Source organism: Podarcis cretensis, assembly GCF_951804945.1.
Source record: "Podarcis cretensis genome assembly, chromosome: 2".
Classification (NCBI taxonomy): domain Eukaryota; kingdom Metazoa; phylum Chordata; class Lepidosauria; order Squamata; family Lacertidae; genus Podarcis; species Podarcis cretensis.
Genome location: NC_137171.1, coordinates 83,085,867 through 83,105,889, shown reverse-complemented (window position 1 = coordinate 83,105,889; position 20,023 = coordinate 83,085,867). Strand labels below are relative to the sequence as shown.

General features: G+C 41.8%; 1 protein-coding gene and 1 long non-coding RNA gene across 3 annotated transcripts in view; one reads left to right on the top strand and one right to left on the bottom strand.

Moving 5' to 3' along the window:
* CACNA2D3 (calcium voltage-gated channel auxiliary subunit alpha2delta 3) overlaps positions 1–20,023 on the bottom strand; it is a 494,630-nt gene that overhangs the window by 10,833 nt on the left and 463,774 nt on the right. The gene's annotated exons all lie outside the window — the stretch shown is intronic.
* LOC307209728 lies at positions 2,664–7,083 on the top strand. The gene is made up of 2 exons (XR_013835727.1): positions 2,664–2,794; positions 5,959–7,083. It is a non-coding gene; the product is annotated as an uncharacterized lncRNA (long non-coding RNA).

Sequence of the window (20,023 nt, the reverse complement as noted above, 5' to 3'; positions counted from 1 at the left end):
CAGCGGCAGTTGGTGAGAGTGAAACAACTTTCCTTGGCAGACTGGAGTGAAGACTTGGACTTGCGAGTCGATGAAGGGGGGGTGTCAGACGGAGCCGATCGGCAGACCTTAGCGATGTGGCCCCTTCTGGAACACTTCCTACAGATGGCGTCTCTGAATCGACACTTGGCACGGGAATGGTTGCCTCCGCAGCCGGCACATTCCGGTTGGCCCTTGGACTTCTGTTGGAACTTCCTGCGCTCCCGCTTTGTCTGGTGCATGTCATCGTCTTCACTGGAGGATGCCTCATCACTGCTGGCCTCTTCATGATGCACCGGAACTGGCTCCCTAGCAAGACGCGGGCTGCTGGACTTGCGGATCTCCTGGGCGGAGCGTTCAGCAGCTTCTGAGGCCACAGCCTCCTCAATGGCTTTCTGTAGCGTGAGGTCTGGCTTGGCAAGGAGACGCCATTGCAGATGGATGTCCCGGACCCCGCAGACGATTCGATCCATCAGGGCATCGTCTAAGTCTCGGAACTCGCAGTGCATTGCAGCCTGTCGCAGGGCGGTGGTGTAGTTGTTGATTGACTCCCCCTCTGCCTGGTTCCGGTGGTAGAACGCATGGCGGGCAGCAATCTTGGACGGCTTTGGTGCGTAGTGGTTGCGGAGCTTCTCTTGGATCGTGTCCCATGGTGTTGCCTGGACTGCTTCAGGCGCAACCAATGCTCGGGCCGTCTCAAACACCTCAGGCCCTCAGAGGCTGAGGAATAGGCCCCGCTTCCGATCCTTTGATACTGCTGTCAGCTCGTTGGCTTGGAGGTAGCAGTCGAACCGAGCGAGGTAGGAATCCCATGATTCAGAGGCTGGCGCAAACGGTGGTAGAGGCACAAGTGAAGCCATGATTCCGATGCCGGTGTGAAGGGCGATGGATGGAACACAGTGCTCTAGCCAGAACAGTCAGCTCTGAATTGGTTCTGTCCAGTGATTTCGCTCAGTGATTTCGCTCTGTGATTCAGCTCAGTGATTCAGCTCAGTTCAGAGGCTGGCCGCATCTGGCTGTGCTCTGATGTCCATCGATCCCATCCTCGTCGCCAGTGTTAAGTTGTGGGTTGACATAGCAGACGACACAGCGATTTCTCCAAGTAGTTCTTTATTTTGTAAGCTGGAATAGAAATGACTGCAAACAGCTCAGCTGGGCCTGCTTTTATAGACAGCCGGCTGTCAACATTGTAGCAACAACAGCCCAGAGTTCCCGCCTAAAATAACTGACGTGGACCTGAGTGAAAACTATCTACAGACCTGAGTGAAAACTATATACAGTATCCCCCTGCTGGCCCAGGGTGAAACTTCACTACATAACAGTCACTACCCTCCGAGATTGCCTCAGAGGTGGAACTTGGAGACAGGCCTCAGAAGAAGAGCTAAGAGGCATTCCAGAAGGTACCGGGGTCCTGAGCCATAAACAGCTTTAAAGGTCAAAACCAGCACTTTGAATTGGGCTAGTAAAGTTGTAATAGAATTGGTGTTATACGATTGCTTAACTTTAACCTGTTGACCATCAGGCAGCTGCATTCTGCATTAATTGAAGCCTCTAAATCATTTTCAAAGGCAGCCCCATGTACAGTGCATCACAAGAGTCCAGTCCAGTCATTAGGTTACCAGAAGATAGATTACTGTCTATCTAGATAGTGCCTAAGCTGATGGAAGGCACTCTGAGCTATCAAGCTGCACCTGATAAAATTCTACTTTCTATGCAGCACTTAAAAGGTATATGAGCCTTCTTATGGCTTGTAAATTACACTCAGTGCATGAGTAGTGCCTTCTCACTGTGCCCTCGTAACAGCACTCCTTAGGCGACAAAACAGAGGCAAAAGGAAGAGAAACACAGGCCACAATCATTCTTCTTAATGCCCTACCTGCATAGTGGTTTTGGCTAACACCTGGAAGGTGCTCTGAGCAATCTACAGATGCCTACAAAGAAACCTACTATTAAGGGAAAGGGATTGGAGAAGCGATGGCGCCTGGTGGTCTCCCAAAGCCATAACCCTTGTTCAAGCTGGTTTAAAAAGAAAAATGCATTTTTGTGGCTGCAGCATGAACTAAATTAGACTAAAACTAGGTTGTGGGGAAACCAGTCTTTTCAAATCATTTAGAAAGGTTTATACTTATGGCCTATCCTGAAGTCTTTGATTTTTAGGGCAGGTAAAGTTATTCTCTAATCTTTTGTTTTCATTTTCAGGTGGAAGCGAAGATGAGACAGTGGCACCCAAATCCACTGACAGTAAGCTCTAATTTGAACCTAAGGCAAGCAACCTAACTATGGATTACATTGGCTCTACGCAGTCAACAAATACAGTTGCAACTTTGGTGAAGCTTGAAAAAATACAGGAGAAAAATGAAAAGCAGAAGGGATCTCATTGCAATGGCTGCAAGGGAACTTTTTTTATATATAAACACACACACACACCGAAAAACAAAACCCTGCATTAAAAAGTGCTCTGCTTTCAAAGGATTCTTTGAATCTTGGATTTTGATTTCAAGGGAGAGTGTGTTCTGAATCACCTGCTGAGCTAAGGTGACATTTATGTCACTAGCGATATGGGAGCTGCAGCTCAGGGGAAGATAAAGGTTTCTTTTTTTTAGCTCAACAACTGGTCTAAAAATCAAATGAAGGTCTAATGTTGAAATATTTATGGTGAATGTTTCATGTTTGAACAAGAGAGCTCTTTTGAAGTGAAGTGACGTAAATCAAGAATTTGAGCCGTTGCCTTTTACAACACTGTCGTCGTCAGCATCATCACCAACTGCCATTTGAGGTAAGGTAATGCCACAATAGATAGCAGCAGCATGCGAGGGAACCTTTTCTTTTGAAGCCATAAATTCAAGACCCTTCTTAATTATCTCCACTTGTTTGAGACTACTGCTGAATTTAAACCAAAGTATTTCCTGTGCAGAAAACTTCCTGAAAACAAAAAAAGGCCTCAAAGACTTCAATTTTCTTCATAAAAAGCAATGTGGAAAGAAGGGGGAGATAAATCACTCAAAAGAAAGAAAAAACAAATACTAGATTGCTAGCAGCCCATCCATTAGCACAGGGGTATGTTCAGGACCCTAATCTTCCCTCTCCCAGTGGAGAACCACTCCAAGAGGCCACTGATTTTGGTGGTAGTGGTGGCAAAAAGAAAACAAATTTAAAGTTTAGGGAAGTTTAAAGTTTTAATGTTTGATGTTTTATCGTGTTTTTAATATTCTCTTGGGAGCCGCCCAGAGTGCCTGGGGAAACCCAGCCAGATGGGCATTGTATTAACAACAACAACAACAACAACAACAACACATTGCTGGGGCATATGGAGCCCAGCACCCTGATCAGGAGGCAAAGCCTCCCCTTGATGTGCAGAGAGGTGATGAGGGAGGGCATAAAGAGAACCATACTTTTAAAGCATAAAAAAAACCTGGCCAACAACTGGTTTTGCTGAAAAGTTTATTTTGGAAATAGTTGAATAGCTGTGCATTTTGATACGCCCTTGGTCATGTGAGCCTTTTCTCTGATTGGACAATCCCCCCCCCCCCCCTTTTGGACACACATACTCACAGACCACAAATGCAGCCTTTATATTTAGAAGTGAATTTGTGCGGGTGCCTTTCACTATGGCAGGCTGAGGGAGATGGAGGGCCCTTGGACTGCAGAGAGCCAATGGAGGGGTATACCCAAAGCAGAAGCCTTGACAAAAGAGAAGCACCAGAGCCAAGGTAGGCTGCCCAGAGGGAAAGAGAGAGCCTCTGATTCTTGACATTCATGGTGCCACTGCTTCTACAGCACAAGCAAGGGAAGAAACCTTCTCTCGCGTGCCATGACAAGGTCATATTTGACGAAGACCCTTCTTGGCAGTAACAGTCACTCCTGCCACAGCTAAAGATGGCAAAGCAAGGCCTTCCCTGGTCTTGCAAAGCACCGGAATCATATCCAGGGGTCAGCAAACTTTTTCAGCAGGGGGGCGGTCTACTGTCCCTGAGACTTTGTGAGGGGCCGGACTATATTTTTTGGGGGGAAATGAACGAATTCCTATGCCCCACAAATAACCCAGAGACACATTTTAAATAAAAGCACACATTCTTCTCATGTAAAAACACAAGGCAGGCCCCACAAATAACCTAGAGATGCATTTTAAATAAAAGGACACATTCTACACATGTAAAAACAAGCTGATTTCTGGACCATCCACGGGCCAGATTTAAAGGCAAATGCGCCGGATCCGGCCCCCGGGCCTTAGTTTGCCTACCCATGATATGTACCCTTTAGGCCAGGATGACATATCACACTGGAAATACAGTACAATCAAGCAACAGCAGTCAGAAAACATTTTAGGTTTATGATTATCAATAAGCCAGGCATTATGACCAAACAGGTGTGGATGTGTGAAGGTCCTGTTTATTTTAGGGACACCTGAAGGCCTCCTGCTATGTATGCCAAGTCAGTTAAACAGATTTCTGGATTGTGACTTCAGTTGGAAAAAATGGCAGGGGCATCAAGAATCTAACTTCAATCCCGATTAAACAATTTAAACCTGCAAAATCAACAATGAAGCTACCCCCCCCCCCAGGACATGAGTTCATTTTCAGAGGATCAGGATCCAAAGAACCAGTCAGCCAATATCATGAACCCAAGGGATAAGTGTGTTTCAAAATGTGTGCGATCACACTGCAGTGGGGACAGGAAGGCCTAGTCTGCTATTAAAAAAACAAAAGCCCAATAGAGACTGTAGGCCTTGTGGGTAGCCCAAAGCAGGCTTCTAGATGGCCACAGTGGCTGAGAAACTGCAGGGCTCATTGACTTCCTTAGGTGCTATAGGTGCTGGGCACCTGTTAAAACAAAGGCCTTTTCCTACGGGGGCCAAGATAGGCAGCTAACTTTCAGGCATTCTATTTTAGCTTGCATTCTTTAGTGGTTACTATGGGATCTCATTTCATAGCTGTCACATTTTGATTTTTCCTATTGTTGGTTTAAGTTTAAAAAAACACACACACATGCGCACACACACATACACACACACATCAGGATGTTGTAAATGGAAAATGATGTACAGCCTATACTCAAATATCTGTTACTCACATAATTGTCAGTTGCATAAACCAAACCCTAATGGAGTGGAACAAACTTCAACTGTTCAACATGCAGATATCTGTTGTTCTGGTTTCCAAGTCTTGTAATGTGTTTTCCAGGCTGCTGGCTATACTTCTAACTCATATTTCTCTCATATCCATTTTTTAAGAAGAAGAGAAACCATGAATGAGTGTAACATCTATATTGCCGTCATAAATTAGGCTGCTTAGGATTTTGAACAGTAGATGAAATAGTGAATGGAACATTTTGGGACAATTTAAAATAATAATATGTATTCCAGTAGCTATGGCTCAGTGAACCTTAGATTAAGATACATGAAAAGATAAATCTTTAGGTCAGACTTTGTCTGAAGCATTTGTGCATCTAGGTCCATTCAGTCATCCCCGCCATGTGCAAGTTGTGTGAACTATGTTTGGCCCTGCTTCTGAAGTCCACCCTGCTCGCAGCACATCCAATGAAACATCTGCAATGTATGCTGTAGATGCATAGGTATTCTATTGGATTGGGCACCCTATGTGATTGGGTTTCCTGACTGTGCAGTGTGCCAACAAGCGTAAGCTATGCGTGGTGTGCCACTGAACACATGGATGTGAGAAGGCAGGCCACCAAGGTGTGGCAATCTAAGGGTGCAGCCACTGAGTGCAGTTCCATGTCATTCTTCCCTGCAGAGCCTACACATAGAGAGAGCAACTGAACACACCCCCTCCAGTGATATGGGGCCCATTGTTTCTCTTGAAAAATGATTGCTAAACTGTCTGAAGTTTTATATTATAGTGTGCAGAGAGCAGGACTGAAGCATTTCAGATTATAACAGGAATTGCTCCTATAAGATCCCACACTTTGCCTTTCCTTTTCCAGGATAATACAGGAAAGCAGATCTTCACATGCATCCCTCCAATGCAGCACCTAAAGGAGGACGACTGGAGATGGGAAAGTTGGCAGAGTAGGAGAGGTTCTTTGCCGTTGTGCAAATGCTCAGTTTCTGACCCAAAATAACTGGTGATCAGAAACATCTCCTGCTGCACTCTTCCCCTCCCCGTCAACAGCAGCAGCAGCAACAACAACAACAGACACAACAAACCGACATGGGCTGAACATTTTCCATGTGCTCTACTGACAGGGGCTCAAGGTTTGTGTGGGAAGCCCCCACCCCCAACAATATGTTCATGGTCAAAGAGTAATAAGCTTGCTTCTATACCGCCCTTCAGTTCTAAATCACACATGGACGGTGGGGAAAGAACCTTGGACTCAGGGAATTAGTTTTAATCTCCCTATATAATTTAGTGTAACAACTCCTATTCTACGCAGGAAATAAGAGTTATCATTTGTTTATTATTCATTAAATTTATATCCCTTAGTCTTTCAAACTGAATCTCCTGTTTCAACAGCAGTAATGCTTCAATAGGATTGTTGTATTGTGCATTTTAATAGTGGATGTTTATATTTTAATGTTTCTGAAACTGGTGTTTTACTTTGTAAACTGCTTAAAAGCCTATCTGGGCATTAAGCAGTATGTAAATAACAGTAGCAGCAGCAGCAGCAGCAACAACAACAACAATAGCCACCCATCTTCTCCAAAGGGTGCCTAAGGCAACTAACAACATAAAATCCAGTCAACCACATCCAATAATTAAAATGGAAGTTATAAAACCTATAGTACAAAAATATACCTAACCACTTGCAAAGGCCTGGAGGAACAAGAATGCTACCTCATTCTCCCTGATCTCCCCAGGAGGGAGTTCCAGGAATGGGGGGCCACAACTAAGAAAGCTTCCTCTTGCATTCACAATCTCCTTTACCATCCACACTGGTGTTTCTATGAGAAGGGCCTCTGTCTCTGTCATAAACTATGGGAAAGGCACTTCTTCAAGTAAGTTGGAACACTAATAAAACAGTAGAACAAAACAGTGAATAAATTTTATTTTCCACAGCCACATTAATATATTGTTTGGTGCTGTGTATGCAATAAAAACATTTCCTCTGGCTTGTGAACCACTTTTGAGTTTTTCCCAGTGCTGAAGGTATATTCTACGATTACTTAAACCTCACATTCTCTGACATGCAGCACCAAGATCACTGCAGATGGCAGAGAATGCTGCATTCTTGCTTTTCATCAATCAAACATTGCTAATCAACTGCAAAGATTTATTATTCACTAAAACAAATCCTTACCTAAATAAGGGCTGATTCACAGGAATATCTAACTTTTTAAAGTTGGCTGAAATGTATTTCTATTCCAGTTTTAATCAATTTTCTTAATACAAACAATTCCTCCCATATATTTCTAGTGACTTAGCTGAAAATATTATGACAATAAAAGTCTCCTTGTGTTTAAAATGATCCCCTCCCTATGTAAACTATAATCATTAGGTTTAACTTTTTCTGCGGTATGTTACAAATGGAAAGTCATTCCTTGGACTTTTCAGCAATGCCTTGTTATTAGTATTTTACAAGAAGAAATATAGTCAGTCCCAGATTGTGGATGGGGGAAGAAAAGGTCTAGTCATGGGTGAGCTCCCCTCTGCTAGCTTCAGAAAGCATTCAGTTTTTCCAAGCTTTTTCATAATCTCCTTGGAAAAACTTTGGGTCTTTCCAAGCCATTTCTGCGAAAGCTCGGAAAAACTAAACATGGAAAATTGTCTCCAGTACTCCCTTGACTTTCATTCAAAGAGCACCTTGTGAAGACTTGGGGGGACTGGTTGTGGGAAGGGCTCCCTGCAGCCAAGAGAAGCCATCCAGGTTTCTTCTTCACTGGGCCAGATGTTACTGAGCATGCTCTAGGTCAGCACAGCCATTTCCTGCGATTTGTAGTTTCTCAGGCTTCCCTGATTCATAACCCTGGCCCAGAGTAAGGACTGTCCTGGCTCCACCAGAGAACCACACTTGCCACTGGTCACCCTGCCCCTTTCATAAATAAAAGTTGCTTAGGGAAGGCAGGAGGAAGTGGGGGGCTGGTGTTGGTCAAGTCCAAGTACAAGCTGGGTCCAAATTCATTTGGGCTTGGATGCAATTCAATCTGGGTGCATCTAGGAACTCTGCACACAGCCCTTCCTGTCACTACACTTATGGTCCTAGAAGTTCACAAATGACAAGGTTGGAGAAGGCAGAGATGATAACGTCTCCTAGGTAAAGGTCTGCCTTTGCACAGTCTATCAAGGCACAAAATCACCAGAAAGAAACTAGCATTGCAGAGTTAAAAACAACAACCCTGTTTGATAGAAGAAACACGCCCTGCCAAAGCAAATCTTTGCAATGCACATGCAGCGGTTCCCTCGCTGTGAGAAGCCAAGTTACAGGGAACCAGGCAAGGGGCCTTCTCAGTAGTGGCAACCGCCCTGTGGAACGCGCTCCTACCAGATGTCAAAGAGAACAACAACTACCAGACTTTTAGAAGACATCTGAAGGCAGCCCTGTTTAGGGAAGCTTTTAATGTTTAATAGGTTATTGTATTTAGTGTTCTGTTGGAAGACGCCCAGAGTGGCTGGAGAAACCCAGCCAGATGGGTGGTGTATAAATAATAATTTCTTCTTCTTCGTTTTCTTATTCTTATTATTATTATACACAGATTCCTCCCCACAGAAAGGAAACTGTGGAAATGTTGACACAGTTTATACCTTCAACAGGTTCTCTCTTCCACTGTAAACATTAAATTGGCAAGCCAATCCTACTCAAAAATACTGACATAATGTTCATGCAATGGAATCTAAGATGTTGGAATGGTCTAGCGGTTGGTGATCAACTCCTCATAAGTATTTGGCTGCAATCCTAAGGATGCTTATTTACTAAGTTCTCATAAAATCAGTATGGCTTAGGGCTCATTCACCCTTACCTTTTGCCCCATGCTATCTAGGAACAGCTCGTTTTCCTGGTCCATGTCTGAGTGCTTCTCTTTCTCCCCCTGCTGGTTTCCCCAGGAAAACCTTATCTTTACTGCTGAATTGGAGCAAACAGCAATTCAGGTTTTCTGCAGGTTGCTGTTTGCTCTGATTTAACGGTAAAGATTCAAATTAAGGTGCCAAAGTTAGTCATATGCAGTAACTTCAATGGGTCTAGTCGGAGTAGGACTAACGTTGGCTCCCACTCATAGACATTGGATCCCATTTTACCTGTCATGCTTAGAGCAGGCTCATTGAAAGTGATGACACCTGTGCTGACTCTGAACATAGCTATGTCTGCAATCAACCCACATTGACTAATCTGCATGAAAAAGAATTGGCTTGAATGGAAAAGCACAGTGATCATTCATTTTCTCTTTTATTTTAGGTGGGTGGGGCATGTAGCTTTCCAGTTTAAATAACCAGCAAGAAGGTGATGTGAAAGACAGAAACCCTGTCACTCAGAATGGACAATAATGGGTGAGATGAACAGAAAGTCAGACCAGGCATGAAACAGGTTCCTAAACTGTAATAACAAATATTTGCCTTTATATCACTGTATGAGCATTTCAAACTAGACATTGCTGTTGTTATAAGTCTGGGGGTGGGTGGGTTGTAAAGGTAAGCGCCCAGGATCCCTGGAATCTCACGCCGCCCAGAGATTGGGGTGGCATGCAACACTATGTTATGCTGAGAGGTGGCTGGCTGAAAGGACTTGAAATGGTTTTTAATACAAAGAGTTATAGCTATTAAGAAAAACTTTCATTTCCCCACCCCAAAACAAATTAGAAAAGGATTTTTTTTGTAAGTTTACAAAACGCTCCTTTAAAGAATCTGTCATGTTTCAAATTCTTATTTATATATTAAGTACAAATGCATTCAAGAGTTTTTTTGGGCCTCCTTTGATCTGCAAAGCTCATTTAAGTCTCTAGCATTGATGAAACCTTTCCAAAGTAAACAGATAAAAGGAGGATCAGAGCCAACACATATAGATTTGTACAGTTTTGACAACTCATCAGGCAATCTCAGATGAAAAAGTGACAAGCAGATGTCTTCTTGACATTGAGATGTTCTGTTGCACACTTGAAATTGAAGATCATAAATATGCTTTAAGATAAGAGAGATACTGTATAGAATGCTTTCAAAGTGCCCAAATCAAACAAGTTTAAAAGATGATGGGAAACATGTTTCATTTCACCTATATTAAAGCTGTGCATTTTTATAAGGTGCAAAATATTTATTAATTCCCATCCTTGGTGAGTGTTAAAATATCCAGAGAAAACCCTTTGCTATCACACATTTCTAGCATCTTGCAGAAACTCCTTGGATATGCTATTCAGTGATTGCAACTTATACATTATGAGATCAACATTCTAAAATATTTTTTTTCCTGATGGGGAATATGAATCTCCCCCTCTGTCATAGCTTCCAAACAACTGTTCTCTGAACTAAAAATGAGTTAATAACAAAGTACAATGATGATATCCAGTTACACCCATCTGCCAGGGAAGCAGATACCGCAGCAGAATTGGACTTCCTATTCCTAGTGATAGGAGATTAATTTTTATGCTGTGAACCTTGAGATCTTTGTATGAAAGGTGGTGTGCAAATTTTATAGATAGATAAATAAATAAATAAATAAATAAAATGGGAGTGAATTTTGATTTAGATCACATTTTAACATGAACCCAGCAAATTTGCACTTTCTGAAACAATGCACAAACTGAAATGCAGCTACCCTCCAAAATTCACACTTCTCCAAATTTTGCAATACAATTCTTCAACTAAAAATAGTGTACAAAGTTGCATATTTTAGGGGAAACTGTCACAAAAGTGCATACATTAGCAAAAATAACATTAAAATGCATTGCATTAGGTGAAACGGCTTCTAATAAATGAGGTAAAATTGCATTGAAATGTATATATTAGGGAAAATGCTCACTAAAATGCTGATGATTTTTGTGAGGGCATTAAAAAAAATAGCAAAGTGATGCGGAAAAGTAGTGAACTGAACTTAAGAACAGAAAACAGACAGATTTGCCCATCCCTACCCTTTATTTTTCTTTCCCACTGACAGCCTCACTCACACACATCAAATCTGCTTTAGAAGAAGGCTGGGGGAGGAGGAGAAGGAAAAAGAGGAAGAGGAAATATACCCATATAACGTTGGGTATCACCCAAAGTTCCTACTGGAAAATAGTGGGCCAACAGAGCCATTCCAAGCACCAAAAATCACTGTCATGCCACACCAGGCTCTCAAGGTCTGGACACAGAACCAGTTCTGGCCAGGAGATGTTTTGCAGAGTTGGACTGTTACTTAGAGCTGTAAACAACTAGATGTACCCTGTCTATGCTGGTGGCCTGTATAAAAAGCAAGTTCTTAACTTATCATCTGAATATAGTCAGGGCTTAGAATAGCTTACAAAAATTATGTTTCTTACATATAACAGTGTAACGATTATTATTGGCCAGTATCACTCAGTATCACATTGCTCAGTTATAGACACTAGGCTGACAACAAGGGGAAGCAATCGTGTTGTGGCAATTTGGCTGAAGGGAGAAGGGAGGAGTGTGGTTTCCTCAATCCCCTCTCTCCCTTCCAGTGGCTCCTAGGCTATATGTGGGCTCCCACAATACTGGCAGAGATGACTGGCAGAATCCGAGACCAGGACAAAGAGACAGTGGAAGAAGATTGGAAGAAGTTTAAAGACTACCTTAACAAACATTATAAAATTAATGAAGGCTAAAAAGATATGGGTTTAAAAATTAGCGGTTTGCAGGGGTGTTGATTAAGGAAAAAGAATAGAATTATTAAAAATTATGGGAATTATGGGAATGGATTTGCTGACAAGAAAAATGAGATTAGAATACAGAAGGGGGAGGTGCGAGGAGGTCGGTGAAAGTTGGTTTTGAAAATAAGATCTGAATTTATACTTGTTTTGTTTTTGTTTTGTATGTTGGTTTTTGTATGTTTTTATTGTTGTTTGTATTTGTGTTTTTATGTGTTAATTTGAAACTTAATAAATATTATTATAATATATATATATATATATATATATATATATATATGTGGGCTCCCACAATCATGGCAATCAAACATGAGCTGGAAGATGCTGCACATCTGTAGAGCTCAAAAGTGAACACTGTGCTTCAAATTAGTTCTCCCTGTCAAGGAGAGCTATTATTCACATCATGTACTGTGTGCATTGTAAACTATGAAACACAACCCAGAATCAGAATAATAGAATTATAACAATTTATAAATTGTTTTCTCCACGTAACACATACAGAGAATGAAAACCCCAATTTCCACTTGAAGAGGGTTTCTTCCCCACCCAACCCATACGGTGTTATAGCATTATACTGTGTGATACCTGTCAAGATCCGACTTTGTATATGAAGAAAATCAAATAGAACCTAAATGGGTGCTAATTTTAACACATTTTAATGTGGTTAGCTGATCTGTTTACAAGTAAACAGTATATGCAAAGGGTATATAATTTTCCTCTCCCATAGGGAACTGAAGTGAAAGTTAACATTTTTTACAGCAATTTGGCAGAGCAACAGAAGTTAATATCCTTTAGCAGCTTATGGTATTTCTCAGCTTTAAGTGGTTTATTATTATTTTTAAAGGCATTTTAATGCTTACAAGTAATTCTATTCACAGCACTAACTGATGCTGCTTGCTTCCGGTATAGGTCTTTATTTATTTAATAGTTGCTGGGTTCTGCAGAAATTCATTCCAAATTAGGCATGAAAAACTCTTACACAAATTTTTCAGTGGTAGCTACTGCTTCCCTATGCCCTGGATAAGCATATATACCAGCTTTGCTGAAATTTCAATATAATCTGCCTTCTTTTCATGCCAAATGATGCAGAACAATGTCACCCTTCAGTAAAGTTATAATTGTACCTGATACGCTGCAGTAACTTTAGTACAAAAAGTTTATCACTGATGCAAATCAGAGGCACTGACTGTGCTCACACCTTTAAGGTGTACAATATCCCATCTTAAAGTTCTGGGCTGGGTTTCTTTCTGGGTGTTGTCTTACAATAAATGTCAGCAACCCATGGCCAAGGTATACATTATAATAGGCACATGTAACTCTACTCTTGTAACTCTACTTTTGTAACTCTATTCTTTCACTTTATGCTGTTGAATGGAAATTGTAATGACATCACAGAACGTGTTTCCCTGTTCTTGTGAACCAATGATATAACATGGGGCCAGGAAAACATGCAACATAATTATATAGGCTGTTTGTTTTAGACATTACACAGAAGAGAGAAGAGAAAGCGATGGAGAGCTTTCAGTTTTGTTCCTCTTATAACATCTTGTTTGGCCATTAGGCTTGCTAAGAGCCCATCCACACTTCCTTTTATCCAGTGATTTCAAGTGATTTTAAGTCATGGGTCTGAGAGGTGGGGTTTTTGTTTTGTCCAACCATGTCCCTGGGAAAACCAGCTGTTTACTGCTAAATTAGAACAAGCATCAATCTGCAAAAACCAGATTGATTCAACATTAAACAGCAGGTTTTCCCAGAGAAAGCGGTGGGACAAAATAAAAACCACTCAGACCCATGGCTTGAAATCATGGGACAAACAGAAGTTTAGATGGGCCCTTAGTTAATTATTTATTCCCAATATTTATTCCATTTATTCCCAAGACTCATAGAATGTATATAGAGTTTCTACACTCTCGGAGCTACAAACTGCAAACAGCTGGGGCTGAAATCTATTCATAGAACAGTTCCATGACTGTTTACTCAGAAGTAAGTCTCCCTGTGTTCAGTGGGGCTTACTTCCTAGTAAGTGTGTTTAGGATTGCAGTCATAGTCCAGGAAAACAGCTAATGGCATTTGGAAAGAAGTAGCTTGTAATTTGCTCCAAGTATAGCTGGTTTGAATTTTTGAGTGGTGAACTTGTATTTCTGTGAAATACGCATTTGCTGCTTTGCTCCTATAATCGCACCAACACAAAAAAAGTGTAAGGATGTCAAATGCCACCACACAGATTCCTCCTAAGACTGGTGCTCTATCATATTAAAGCCAAATCATTTTAAGGACCCTGCTATTTAGATATAAAAAAAGCACAGGCAAACAGAGTCCTCAGATGAACTTCACAAATTCAAATCTCAGCTCCCAAAGCAGCTGATCAACAGCAATCTCCTTCAGTACAATCTGATAGCACAGTACAATCTTTGGTCAACAGACCACAGACCTTGTGCGACTCCTGGATGCCAGGAGAAACATCTTCTTCCCTTTGCATACCAAACAGTTTACAATCAACCTCTAACCAATCCCAGATCTCAACTCTTTGATAATTCCTTCAAGCTCTTTCTTTCTCCGCCTAAATCCAGCAGGATTGTAAAACTACCAAATCACTCTTCCTCTCCACATCTTCCCCTGGTTTGATGTTACATTTATTTATTAATTGAAAGTTATATACCAGTGTTCACCAAAAATGTCATGATGCTCTTTTCCTACTCCATCATATGAATTGGGTAACTGGGACCCCCAATCCCTTTTCTGCCTCATCCTATGTAGATAACTTTAGGAAAACTATAACAAAGCTTCCACCTCAGCTCAACACCTTATACTACCTTTTCTTCCACTATCCAGTGAATATTACTTATTCATATGTTAACAAATAGCACAGGAGGCTATTGCTACATTCCATGCCAAATACATTCTTCAAATACCTGCAGGGCACTCAGAGAGAAGAAGGCAAAGAGGTGTGTTCTCTGCTCCCTCAGAAGGCAAGGCTAGATCCAATGGACTCAAATTACAGGGAGAGGGTAGATTTCAGCTGAATGTCTTGATGGTAAGAGCAGTGCAACAATGGGACTGGTTACTTTGATAGGAGGTCTGCTCTTTCTCTCTGGAGGTTTTCTAGCTGGACAACTGTCTGTTGAGGATGCTCAAGGTATGGATTTCCTGCACAAAACAGGAAGTTGGACTGGATGCTCAACTCCATTCCAGAAAATAGTTGAGGGACCCCCTGGTTCAGATTATCTTCTGCATGTGGTAAGGGGAGGCTGAAAAGATGGATGGAGGTCTGGGAGCAAGTCCAAGGACTACGCCTAACCTCACCATGAATGTATTTGGGAATAACAATATCCTAATCGTCCCCCTCTCTGTCCAAAACTACCATAAAGATGAGTTAGTGGCCCTGCTTTATTTCCATTGTGTGCAATCTTTAATATGTCATTGTTAAAATTTAACTAATGCTACAGGGACATGGGTGGCGCTGTGGGTTAAACCACAGAGCCTAGGACTTGCCAATCAGAAGGTCGGTGGTTCGAATCCCCACAACGGGGTGAGCTCCTGTTGCTTGGTCCCTGCTCCTGCCAACCTAGCAGTTCGAAAGCACATCAAAGTGCAAGTAGATAAATAGTTACCACTCCAGCGGGAAGGTAAACGGTGTTTCCCTGCGCTGCTCTGGTTCGCCAGAAGTGGCTTTGTCATGCTGGCCACATAACCTGGAAGCTGTACACCGGCTCCCTCGGCCAGTAAAGTGAGATGAGCGCCACAACCCCAGAGTCAGTCACGACTGGACCTAATGGTCAGGGGTCCCTTTACCTTTACCTTTACAGATTTCAAAAATACTACAACAAACAAGAGGATAAATCATTTGCACCCTGATAGGCAAATAAAGAGGCAGACATATAAGATGGGGTTGCAGTGGGCCACTTTTATTTAGACCTTAAATTGAAATCAGCAGAGGAGGATGACTATGGGGTGGAAACTAACTTAACTGTATAACTGTAGACATTGGGCGACTCGTCCTTGCCTAAGAAACTAGAGCACGGCATGAACAACCATGCTTAGAGTTGAACAATCAGTTCATTTTTGCTTAATTGGGACCGCCACCTTATTCTGTCGATAGTGTGTTACTTTCTTGGGCTCCATGATCACTGCAGATGGTGACAGCAGTCACGAAATTAAAAGACGCCTGCTCCTTGGGAGAAAGGCGATGGCAAACCTAGACAGCATCTTAAAAAGCAGAGACATCACCTTGCCAACAAAGGTCTGTATAGTTAAAGCCATGGTTTTCCCAGTAGTGATGTATGGAACTGAGAGCTGGACCATAAAGAAGGCTGATCGCCGAAGAATTGATGCTTTTGAATTATGGTGCTGGAGGAGACTCTTGAGAGTCCCATGGACTGCAAGAAGATCAAACGCATCCATTCTTAAGGAAATTAGCCCTGAGTGCTCACTGGAAGGACAGATCGTGAAGCTGAGGCTCCAATACTTTGGCCACCTCATGAGAAGAGAGGACTCCCTGGAAAAGACCCTGATGGAGGACACAAGGAGAAGGGGACGACAGAGGACGAGATGGTTGGACAGTGTTCTCGAAGCTACAAACATGAGTCTGACCAAACTGCGGGAGACAGTGGAAGACAGAAGTGCCTGGCGTGCTCTGGTCCATGGGGTCACGAAGAGTCGGACACGACTAAACAACAACTTTTTAAAACTGCACTTTAAATGAACAAGAATAACTTACTGAAAAATACTAAAAGCAATCCAGTTTTGTGTTCTTGTTGACAGCCCCAGATGCTTAAAAAAATATGGGCTAGCTTGTTTTCAATTGCTTTTTAAGTAGAAGATTTAAAAGATTCATAATCAGTGGGATATAGGATGACAAAAATTATCGATTGGGGCAGCCAAACCATAACCATAATGGCATTCTTATATAATCCTTATTTTCTTTCAGGCTCCTACATTCTCTTAAGGCGTCTATATTTTGGAAAATAATTTAAACATTGCACATCATGAAGTGCGAGTTATTTCTTCATATCAAGTGGAAAGAAAGAAAAGTAACCCACACCCATGTATAGGATGTCGAGGACTGGATTAATTATTTCCAGGTTTTGATCCTGGGTTTTCTTTTTCCAAGCCTAAGAAACTAGCAACTGCATTACACTTGGTTGAGATGAGGCCACTCACTATATTGCAGTTTTCTGAAGGGCGACTGGACCCATGAGAGTACAGCTGTTCACACAACATTAATTACGGTGGATGAAGCTTTGGTTGGAAAGACAACACCCATGAACATTTAGTTCAATATGTGCAAGTCTGTGCATGCTAGTAGGCCTCTTTTCAATCAGTTGGGGCTCCTAGTCATAGGGAGAAGTCCTCTTACCAACACTGGGGTGAATGCATGTAAAGAGCATACAACAACCGCAACCCCAATACATTCAAGTTCTTGTCTGATGTATATGCCTTGAGAATGAAGGTCTGCTTGCAGCTGAATGCAATTAGGAATCAGGAATCCTGATTTCTGACCAGAGAGGACTCTAACAGTGTCATGGTTAGACTCACCCTTTGGACCTTTAGGGTGAGGAGAGGAGAGGGCAGGCCTGGTACTCACAGGGTCACTGGAAGCAAGGCCAGTGCATACCCCCTGCGCCAGTTTGAGTCTTCACGCGGGCACCCCAAAACATGAAGAAGGCTAGAAAGTTCCACACCTGTATAGACTCAATGGGTTCAACTGAATGCTGGGGTAGGGCCTGTCACTACGATGCCCCTCCATCACCTTATTCACACAGTACCATTAAGTATCATTTTTTTATTTCTTTATAAAACTATTTATATAGTGTACATCTAAGCAGTGTCCAGCAAAACGAAATGGGCAAACACTTGGACGTTTTACTTACAGCAAAGCACTATACAAATTTCATTAAATAAGTAAAACTATAAAGGCAGAAAATATCATAAGAAACTGGCCCATCACATAAAATCCATCCAACTGAATACGGCTGTTGTTGCACGAGTAGGACTTGGGACAGGATCAGAAAGTGTGTCTGCAAAGGCTTTCAAGCCAGATTATTAAAACATTTAGAAAGAGGTGGTATCAGGGGGGCAATTTAAATTTACTCTTCCAGATGTGGTACCTCACTGGACCTAGGGGCACCACCTCAGAATTCATGTGCCAATATGTCAGCAACAATATTAGGCTTCACATTTCATCATTATAGATTAGGGAGAAGTGCTTAGCCCGGTTGTAGGATGCAGTTTTAATGCAGGGAATCTTTATATAAGAAATCTCCCTTTCCTATGAATTCTGAACTAAGAAAGTCATGTGAAAGCACTGTGCTGTCAGAAACAGAACATTTGAATCTGCCCAAAGTCATAATTTGTTGATTGTTAATGACAGTAATTGAATAAATTACACAGTGAACGAAAGTGTTCCCATGAGCCTCTAACACTTACTCAAAATTATTTCTTTTTGGTTTACCATTGCTTCCAGAGAAAAATAATGAGTGTCTTGAGATTAGAGTATTACTAACATAGGGAGGTTTTCTTTCCACTATGGAATACAAAATGATTTTCTATGAAAATTATCTTAGTTTATTATTTTTTAAAATACTATAATTTTCAGTAAACTCAGTTTCCAACTCACTTCATCCAAGTACTGCTGAATTATATTATTCCGTTTGACCTGAAATTATCTTTAAAAGAGTCGGCTGGATCTCTGTCTTTCATCTGGGGAGAAAACTAGCCCTGTTAAATTAAACCTTTTCTTCATTTAACTGAAGCCTTTTTGAATATTGAAATAATAACAAAAGGCTGCCATCCTAAACACACTTACAAGTGAGCAGGACTCATTCAGTTCAGTGGAATTTGTTTCAGAGTATGCATGCTTAGGGCTGCATTGCAAATGCTTTTCAGAGTTTTCAGCTCTATGAGAAGCCTGGAAGCCTATGGCCTTTGCAAGGGCATTCTGGAGACCACAGGAAGTTCTGTATCTCCCCCTCTGAAAGAAGAGAGGCCTTATGTTGGCAGTGGAGAACCAACCTCACTGGGCCCCTCCCTACCACCAAAGAAAAGTCTGTGACTTGCCATCATTTGAGGGTGAAAGAAAGTATTTACATATACTTCAGGCATAAAGATATAATGGTATAGGGGAAATACTTTCCCACAAAAAAGCAAACACAAAGCAGACATTAACCCAGAGGTTATTGGGATATATTGAACATTATTTTGTGAGGAAATCCTATGCCTATGTCTTGGACAACACAAAGATGCATGCCTTCGTATTGTTCACAAGGACCCAAATCAAGAAAACATTGGGATTGGAATATAAAAGAAAACTCTAGGAAATGACAGAGGAGTACAAAGAATGCCACTCCACTCACACATCTGTCCCGCTATCACAAACTAAGGGAAATGGTAGTTCATCTAACTTTGCTTTTCCTTCCTCATGCATCCACAGTGTGGAAAATATCACACTGATTGTTTTGAATTAAAATACAGGCTGCGACCAGTTTGGGAATGTCTAATATGTGAGCAACTGCACACACGCACATCACACCGAAGCTGAAAGTGACCTACAAATGTAACAAAAAGGGCCAGAACAGGGCAGGGGCGGAATGGGATGTTCACAGGCTTTTTCAGCGTTGTTCCAAACATGCACGATTTCACTTAAATGCACGGTACCTTGGAACATAATCCCTGTGTAAATTGGGAGTTGCCTGTATCTCCCCAATTCTCTTTTAAAGAAGGCCAGTCCACTTAACCTGTTCTCATTCCAGGGGCTGATTTAGGGCAGTGTGACCAGTTCCACTGTACTGGGTGCTGAGCCTAAGGAGTGCTGCAACTATGATGTAGTGAACTGAGGCAGAAGAGAAGGTAAGGGGGGGGGGGCGGCGGCTAAATTTTGGCCTCACACAGGGGCACCATTGAAAGACCAAAATCCGCCACTGCTCATTCCTAGGTTGGTATATTTAGGCATAAAGCTGTAATGGCACAGTGGAAATTCTTCTTAGGACTGACTTTGCTGGAAACTCAAACAATTGACGCAGATGTTATTGGGTAACATTTGTCATTCTCTTGTGAAGATATCTTACGCCTGTGGGTAGAACTTCACAAAGCCGCATGTGTCCATATAGTTCCATTTAGCAATGAGGTCTACATATCCTAGAAATATGTCTTAAGATACAAAACTTTAAAACTATGAATCTTCACTTGTTTAGTTGATTCTTGGTAGATGAAAATAAATGGTCACATAGGAGAACAAAGTGTAACTTGATGAGTAATGTGTGG